The following is a 9,963-nucleotide window of genomic DNA, read 5'->3' as shown; positions in this document are numbered from 1 at the left end:
CAAAGCAATGAAAAACTGACTTAATTGATTTGATTTGATTCTAACATTTGAAAAACCGACTAAGCTGATTTGGTCATCTTTTAGAGAATAACCGACTCAAACCAAACCATGAACACCCCTACTAGTTTGTAGAAAGCATTTTCCATGAGTCTAATAATTCTTTTCGATAAAATCTAAGCTTGCTTGTCAAATAGTCATGAATCAACTAGTAAATTCTCAAAAGTATAGCTCCAATATAATATTATCATTTAATTCATGATAAATTGCAGTTTGCACTTAGTTAGGTTAAAACTATTTGGATACATTAGTAAGAAGATAAAGGCATTTACATATAGCACGTCCGCCTATATGCTATAAATTCCAGTCATCGAATACCGGTGCATGCCGAATAATTATTTATGGGATCTTAACATTTTTATCAAGTCGCCTAAAAGAATTTCTACCCACCCAGGTGTAATAGCTTATAGTCGTTGCGTATATAACAAATGTGTAGCCAACATATAATGTATACACACTAATTATATATTGATTATATATTGTATATCGGTTAAAATTTATAAAATGTAAAGGCTAAAGTTATTTTTATTCTGGGCTTTGTTGGAATGCTATGTAGTGTAAAAATCCTAAAAACTCAATACTTTCTTGCAAGTAAAAATAATAATAATAATAATAATAATAATAATAATAATAATAATAATAATAATAATAATAATAATAATAATAATAATAATAATAATAAAATTAAAAAAAATTAGCTTAGGCCTATTAGTGAGAAATGGTTGGACCAAAATAACAACATTTTGAATTGTCCAAAATCGAGAAAACTCTCGAGGAAAAGCCCTAAACCTAGCCTAGACATGACTTGAGCCTCAACACTTTTCATGACCACTTTGGTAGGGGGACAACCTCCTCCGTATTGGGATCGAAATAATCAGAAAGTCATGCACTAACAATTGCAAACTTTGATCGGTGATACAACAACAAAAAAACTATACTAAAAGAGTCATATGTTAAATAGTTAAAGTACCTGCATTACAATTCAATGTCACTTAAAAAAAAAAAAAAAAAAAGAGTAACCTACTTTAATATGTTAAATAACATTAATATTATAAAAATTCATTATAATATTCATGCGTAACATCGACCCACGCCCCCCCCCCCCCAACCCCCCACCCCCCCCAAAAAAAAAAACAAAGAAAAAAGAAAAGTATTGGATATCACAAAAGAAGTCCAAAGAGAAACTAAAGAAACCTGCTTCGTCTGATTTTCACTAACTAAATTAGTTTAGCTAGTCATCTAGTTTGGGGGCATACAATTAATTAGAATCATCACCAAGCAGTAGAGACCTCAAAATAGCTTCCCAAAGTTTTTATCATACAATAGAAAGTGACCTCCATAAGGAATTTCATGGTACCTTATCCATGGCAGCTTTTGGCAACATACCTCTGCATTTGGAAAGGCACAAACGTGTCTTCATAGCCTTGCCAAATGTGAACACAATTTTCATCTTGTGAGAAAGGATTTCTCAGTGCCAATGGATCAAAATCCCATTTTCCAAAAGTCATAACAATGTCACCAACAACCGAGTCAAAATCCTTCCTCCTCATACGCTCCTGCAAGAATTATAGGGAAAATTACAATCTAATGCCTTTGAGTGATCTAGTTTACAAAATATGACCAAATCTATAGATTTTGTATATTTATACATATAATATACATAATCAATGTATAAGTTGTGTATATTTCGTCCATATTGGTAAATATGTTTGGACGAATCGTGGTATTGGTAAGTTTCCCCAAAATTAAATCTACTAATTATTTTATAGCCAAAGCTATATGATTTTGATTTTAGTATCTCACAAAATACTAGGGATGAGGGTTAATTAGCTCTTGGTGACCTTTTCTTTCGGAGTTGAGGGTTCAAATCCCTTCAGTACAGAGACGCAACTACATGTGCCGAAAGGTGGTCGGTTGAACACTTTTTGTCGAAAAATTATACTTATTCTGTTTCAATTTATGTGGCACCCTTTTTTTTAGTATGTCATAAAAAGAATGTCACCTTTCTATAATTAGAAATAATTTAACTTTAAAATTCCCATTTTATTCTTAATGAAATGATTTATAGCCACACAAATATGTAAAGTTTGTTTTAGATCATAAAAATTTCAAAAGTCTTTCTTTCTTTCTTAAACTTTATGTCAAGTCAAACAATGCCACATAAATTGAGACGGAGGGAGTAGTATTAAATATCAATATTTTAAAAGGCGTTTTCGTGGTGATTCTGGGGCGATCGAGGGGCACAAAAAGCGCACAGAGAAATACTCGCTACAACAAATTTAATTATCAGGGACGAATTATTTTGTCACTAAAGATTCATATTTCGTCACCAAAAACCTTCCGTGACGAAAAAAATTTCGTCAACCATTAGTCCCTAAATGTGGATCGCTAAATGTATACAGAGACAACTTAGTGTTTCGTCTCTAAATGAAGTTGGATTAACTACGAAATTCCATTTTGTCTCCAAAGGCATACTATTTATGATGAACTTGTTCCTCAAAAAAAAAATATATATATAAAATTGTGGTTGATAGTGTGTTTTTGTCACTAAAAAGGCAATTAATGCCGACGAAACAACCTTGTCACTAACTTTTATTTTAATTAGTGACAATCACGATTGTCTTTAAAGTCATATGTAATTTGTAGTGGAAAAACTGTAATTTTGTCACTAAAAGCTATCTTTTATATACAAAAAATATTTCGTCATTAAATATACAAATTGGTGACAAAAAAATCTTGTAGTTGAAAATTATCATGTCGTCGCTAAAAATATTGCTTTCACCAACAAAATAAAATTGTCACTATAAATTGTGATTGTTAGTGATGATTTCAGGATAAATTATTGTCACCAAAGATAATCATTTACTACGAACTAATTTGTTGGTGACGAAAACATGATTCTCCTAAAAATGGTACTAATTTATTCATTATGTCAAAATTAATCCCTTAAGGATTAACAAAAAATAGAATCCATTCTATAAAGTTATTAAGTCAACTGAGCAAATATATATTTTATTCTTTAATATACAAAATGAGGATAACATAATAAAACGTGCAAGGTACTAAAAAAATTTCATTAAGAATGACTAAAATTATATTGAGATAATATCTCATTACAAATTCCTTACATTTAAAAAATAATAATGAAATTAAATCTATTCAACATGAAACTGTAATTGCAATACATGAGTATTGATAAATTAAAAGACAAAATATGTTGCTTGCTCATGTAGCTTCATTCATCTAGAATTGTTACTCTTGAATTAGTTTCCACCTTCATGTACCTGTGTGAAAAGAAAAGAATAAATGATGTTAGTGCAATTTTGGATATCATGATCTAAAAAAAAAAATTCAAATTTTAATCGAAGTTACACAGTAAATTAGCCGTTTATTCATCTTTTCAGTGTTCAATTGAAAATCTTCTTGTATGAGACACCACCTCCACCAGCGAGTGCCTGCCCGAAAAATACTCCACGCTTTCCTGAAAATTCAATCCCAATGAATGAATTCGAATTGGGTGTTGATAGAACAAAACTCTGCACTTTTGCATTCCTTTGCATATACTGCACCACCAAAAAAAAAAAAAAAACACCTTCAATTTCTTTTTCTTAATTTCAAAAAGTAAAGAGAAGGAGGATTTTATCTTACTATGACGGTATAGTCTTGTGCATCCCATGCTGAAATATAATGAAAAGAAGTAGTATTAAATAGAGGTAAACATTGGAGGTTAATATTATGTAAATGAGATAGGCAGTGGAGATTATGGGGGAGAAAATGGGGGGAGGCGGTACTATTTGAATATTAAAAGAGGGATTTGGGCAAAGAAAAAAGAGGGAACTTTACCACCTTAATATTGGTGCTAATCTGAAAAGGAGTAAAAACACAAAAGGGACGTTGAAATAATTATTTATTTTATAAATAATAAGGTTAACTACACTAAACATTCTTATAATATTACTCAGTTTTGGATACACATTTAAAAATTAAACATTGTTACGCCTGATACTATAGTAGTCCTACACTTACACTGATATCCATAAAGTAAATATAATATTCAAAAGCAAATTAAAATTATAAAATAAGAAGTTTTATGCCTTTAAATTTATATATGATTCATAAAGAAGATAAAAAAAGAAAATGGGGTTTCTTTATTCACGCATTTGATTATAATAAAGATTTTTTTGAAACATGTATCTTTATAAATAAGAAATGAACACAAACTAATTACTTAAAAGATATACCGACTATTAATAGTAATAATTTTTTTCGCACTTTAACATGTAAGTTATTTGTATCTTTATTAATTATAATATTTTATTATATGATTTTTATTTTAGTTTGTATATTTGTTCTTTCACTTCAAAATTATCTTAAAATTATATTAAAAAAAAAGTTTCTATTTATGATTCTAATTTATCTTTTAATAATTATATTTCAATACACTTAGTTTTGAATATATCTTACAGAGGGTGTAAGTGCAGGATTCCCATAGTATAGGGGTGTAAATGCTGATTGATGGCATTGTCGACATAGTCATGCTCTTTGTGTGTCGTCACTTGTGGATGTACGGTTGGATCTTCGTTAGGGTCTGGACTCTTTCTTATAGTTCAGTGTTCTATTATATTTTAGTCTGGAATAATTTGAACATCTTTTTCATCTACTCTGCCTATGGGAGGTTATGCTTCGCTATATCCTCAGTCCGAAGTTCGAGAGGACTTTAGGGGTATTGAAATTTGTAGTGGATCTTGAGAATCCACCGATGCTGAAAAGATTAAAATCACGCTTCGGTATGTACAGTTTTTGACTACTATAGTGCCTTTATCATAATTATTTGAAATCATAGTTGGTTAATTTCTTTCATCAGTGCTTTCATTTTTTGATATATTTCGATTTTCACATTGGTGGTAAATATTTAATTAAAGATACATAAACATTAAACACCTTTACCAAGTATAGGTTTGCAAGTCCATGTTATCTTCGAATAATTTCTCTTCGTGGAATCACAACCCCGCCTTACATTATGTTTTATGTTTGCATTGACACTTGCCTTATCATAAAATGTAGATGTCGTTACCCAGGGTTAGCCAAAGCATAAAGCCGCTAAAGCTTTAGCTTTAGGCCCCAAATTTTTATATTAATCTATTTATTAATATTAGAAGGTTTTAAACTTTATGTTTTTTTTTTGGTTGGATTTGGTTTAAATTTTTCGAGTAAGTGAGAAAATTAAAATAATTTTTTATCTTTATTAATTAGTGCATTTACTTCTCTATTTTTCTCAATCCTCCACATAGATCCATTCGTTTATCCTATTTAAAACGAGTTCAATTTCTAGTTTCAATTTTTTTTAATCAAGTATTTTTCTTTGTTACATTGGATTTATTCATAAGTCAGAGAGTAAGTCCTTTGAGATTATAGATTCAAAGTATTTGTTTGTATAATATCAGCGAATTGTTGATCTGTACAATTTTGTATATTGTTGACACAATAGAAACCAATATTTTAAAATTAAAATTAATAACGTCTTACCTAATATCAACAATTTCTCAAATAAAGATATATTAATTGTACTGAATATATTGTCATTGATTTTAATTATATATTTGATTAAAATAATTAATGACTTTCTATCTCAAAAATTAGAAGAATAAATTCAAATAAAAGTATATATGAATTTTTTTTAAAATTATGTTTAAGGTCTCTAATTAAGATTTGGCTTTAGGCCACAAATTTTATTGAGCCGCCCTTGTCGTTACCACATTGTTCTATGGTATCGTCTTTCTGGTTCCTATGCAGAGTACTTGGAAAAGTATTTGTCACTTGTCACTTGTCACACCATAAACAATCGTAGCCAAAGATCATTTCTATTTAGCTACGAATTTTTTTCGTCGCAAATAGTTGAATTTATTCAACAACAAATTTGAAGTCATCGCTAATTAAAACGTTGCATATTTTGTGACAAAACTTTTTTGTCACTAAGTCGCATGGTGATTAGAGACAATAAATTGTTTGTCACTAATTGTTTATATTATTAGTGACAAAAACTAAGGTCACAATTAAAAATAAAATTTTGTGGCTAAAGCTCACACCATTTAACTACATATTCTAATTTGTCGCTATTGTAAGAACATACTTTTTGTGACGAAACTTTTTTCGTTTCTAAATTTAACTAAATTTAAGACAAATAATGATTTGTCACAAATTGGGTACATTATTAGTGATAAAATAATGTGTCACTCATAACTTTAAATTCATGGCTAATGTTACTCAATAAATGGCGCCAACTCATTTTTTGGAGGGAAACTTTAGTGGATGAAATTTTGGGTTTCGTCGCTAAAAGTATGTAACTCATGTATTTAAAGACAAATGTAATTTTTGTCACAAAAAGTGAATAATTAGTGACGAATTTTATGTTGTAGCTAATGATTTCGTAGCTAAATATCACATTTGTTGTAGCGAGTAACATAATCTATAAGTCCCAACATTCGGGGCGTTCACGTAGGGGTAAGACACAACATTCTGGACACTCATTTGGGAAGTAAGCCCCGAGAACATTTTTAAATTGAAGCCAAAATTCACAATCGCAAGAAAACCCACCTATGAGTGACCTGATACATATTGTATGTTGTAAGTGTTTTGTCAAAGTGCATGCATTAACTGGCTATGCAAAGTGTTGTTGGGTTGTGTGTATATATATACTTTTAGAAAATTTACTAAGTTGAATCCCAAAAAAAGTAGTAACACAACTTAAGTACTAGCTGGAAACTCTTACCTGACCGACCAACCGATGCTCTGCTCGACTTTTCAAAACCACAATATCATGTTTGGTGAGATGCTTTGTGTCTTGACCATTACCATTAGGCCAAGACATCAAAATAATATGCATGAAGTAAAATAGTCGAGGAGCATTGCTTCCCAACCAGACCACTTTTCTAGCCATTTTCCTTTTAGGGTCGTCCTTTATAAGATTATTAGGAAGTGAAGGCCATGTGTAATTGATTGGTGGCACCACAAGAAACACTCCTGCTAGCCTGCTATGCCAATAAATACGGTTAAGTAGTTGTTTGTATTTGTATAATTAATTTGAAAGACACTTTTGCTAATAGAAAGAATAATACTTTGTGCTTGACCAATGTTCCAAAAGTACTTCTGAAGAATTATTACTTTTTTTAGCTTCTGAAAAACAAATTCTGTTACTACTAAAAAGCACTCATTTTTTCCTCAAAAGCTTGACCAAATACGTTTGGCTTCTCAAAAACTTGGTCAAACATCAGTACCCAAAATAATGGATTAAAATTCATAAGTAGACACTTTTTCATTTATGTAATTGAAAAATAGTTACTGTCATAAAACTTCAAATTCCACAATTGAAGCTTCATGACAGTGACTAATTTTAAGACAACACCAAAAAGTGGTCAGTAGACGTTACTTTATCAAAATAATGTGACCATTTCTTAGACAAAAGTTTTGGGGGAAAACTAAATGTTCCACCTCTGTGGTATGTGTTTGAGGCAACTCCAAGCTGAGTAACATCCTGCAGAGATCCCAATCATGTAAAACTTGGGTCCTAGTTCTAGTTGATCAGCTAATTCTTCAATAGCAGTAGCTTCATTTTTGGATGAGCGGTTTGGATTCGGATCACTCTCTCCATATCTGGGTCGATCATATTGGAGCATGTATATTCCTATTTCATCTCTTAGTTCCTGGTAAAACTTAGATCATCAGTGGTAGGAAACATAATTAAATGAAGTAGTTGATGTATCAACAGCTAAACCTGATTTTCTATATACACGTTTAGATAAAAATGCTGAAATTAGTAATAAATATATGGCATGTTCGTTAAAAAAAAAGTGTCAATAAATACTTTTTGGCAAGATGACGGAAATATCCTTAAAGTTATTAACAAAAATATAAATTTGAACGTATTGATCTTTACCTGAATAATGACAAACGACGGAAATGGAAAAGAAAAGAAGTTATTTGTGAAAGGATATTTAGGAGAGTACACAAATATTATGGATAAAATAGTAAAATACTTGATCGAACAAACTTGTATATAACCAACTTATGGATTATAACTTATTTTGGCTCATAAAGTACTCTTTTTGGGTTTATCAATTAGCAAACTTATAGATAAGCTAAAAAAAATACTCATAAGCCGGTCAAACAATCTCATAAGCTTACTCAAATAACCAAAAATAAAGTGTGCCTTCATTACATCTTAAACTTTTAGATATCACACAATTCAATATCGGTTTTGAGAAGAGGTCCTAGGATCAAGTCACATTATCACCTATTTTAATAATATCGGAAATGGATAAAAAAATTATCTCTAATGTATTGAAAATGAATCACAAATACCCTCTGTCAATTGTTTGGTCTCAAAATGTACCCTTAACGTTTGTTTTGGGCTCAAAAATACGCCTGAAAGTAACAGACTAGCCTGGGTCAAATTTGAATTTTTAAAATAGCCACATGTCGTCATCTCAGCTTGCCACGTTTTAAATTTAGGATTAAATTAAAACCCGCTCATTTATTGAAATCCAAACCCACCTTGTATTGGGAAAATCATAGACAAATGATAGTTTATCGAGACGCGCCACATGGAGAATGAAGCCACGATCTTGGAAGTACCGTTCGGAGGGAGTCATGGTTTGTTAGGAACATCAGAGCGAACACATAAGGGTCCGAGGAAAAAAAAACACGAGGGTCCGGAAGCTTGTCACGCCGACTTCCATTCCCACCAACCAATGACACATCTGTCAGCCTCGGGTTGCGCTCCGCAGTATGAAAGAACGTTGGCACTGTGTGAACATCCCATCATCCGTACTTTAGGATTGAAAAGTCTAATTTTAGCTTTGTTAAATATACCTTCCAAGGGAATGAACCATGTCATCTCATCTTTAAGACTTATAACTCTAACAACTTTTCTCTCAAGGAGAACTTGTAAAACATCCTTTGTGTTCTCAAGCTTTTATCACAAATCCTTACATACACTATCTACGAACAGTTTATTTTCATTGTCATTATAGCTTGTAGTCTTCGGTATCACACCACTATGTTCAAAATAGCTTGTGATCGGATATGATTCACTTGTTTTTCCTACTAAACAAACAAATTCAATTGAGAATCCTAAAATCACTTTTTAGAGGCTAACACACCTGATCCGTTCTCACTAAAAAATCAAATCTGTGAGAAGTGTGTTGAAAACATAATTAAGTAAAACCTTCTCTAATAACTTTCAAATAAGGTAGTCAAACAATTAAACAACGTAAAATACAGATATACTTAGCTGACAATAATTCTGTAATTTGTAAGATGATTAAGTACGTACTTGGTATTCTGGATAGTTGATTTCCTTGGAATCGCCAATGCCATGAGCAACAATCACATTGTAACTGGACATGTACTTTGGAACTCCAGTTTCCCTGTAAGCCAAATATCTTCCATCACGTAGCCTAATTCTAAAAGACTTATTATCAACTGGTTGGGTGGAATTTTTTGTAGATTGATCAGCCACACAGCCAGCACAACTTGGTAAATACTGGACAACTTTTTTGAAATGTTGCATTTTCTAGAAATCAAGAATATACTAAGAGCTTGTATACAAGGCTATTATATTACTTAGATTTTAGTATGTTATACATTTTGTCCCTCAGCTTTCCTGAGAAAGAAAACAACCAATACGATAGATGAACTGAAATGAATTTAAGCTGATAATTGCATAATAATTGATCATTATATTGTTAAAACCAGAACGTTGCTATACAATTCATCTACTTTTATTGTTTTTCAAGTTAATTAGTTGGTACCACGTTCTTATATAGGTTTAGTTAAATGATTGCAACATTTGTATTACGTGTGTAATTATTTTTCTGATTGAATAAAATAGCAAGAAGATTGTCTTAA

At 31.0% G+C, this 9,963-nt stretch overlaps 1 long non-coding RNA gene and 1 pseudogene across 1 annotated transcript; both read right to left on the bottom strand.

Annotated features, from left to right (window-relative positions):
* Window positions 1-1,195: 1,195 nt before the first annotated feature.
* On the bottom strand, window positions 1,196-9,625 carry LOC132034639 (uncharacterized; annotated as a pseudogene).
* Window positions 3,314-3,870, bottom strand: LOC132035118 (uncharacterized). The gene is made up of 2 exons (XR_009409167.1): window positions 3,706-3,870; window positions 3,314-3,620 (listed from the first exon to the last, which is right to left on the bottom strand). It is a non-coding gene; the product is annotated as an uncharacterized LOC132035118 (long non-coding RNA).
* Window positions 9,626-9,963: the final 338 nt, after the last annotated feature.

Source organism: Lycium ferocissimum, chromosome 10 (genome assembly GCF_029784015.1).
Source record: "Lycium ferocissimum isolate CSIRO_LF1 chromosome 10, AGI_CSIRO_Lferr_CH_V1, whole genome shotgun sequence".
Classification (NCBI taxonomy): domain Eukaryota; kingdom Viridiplantae; phylum Streptophyta; class Magnoliopsida; order Solanales; family Solanaceae; genus Lycium; species Lycium ferocissimum.
This window is presented reverse-complemented; position numbering and strand designations above follow the sequence as displayed.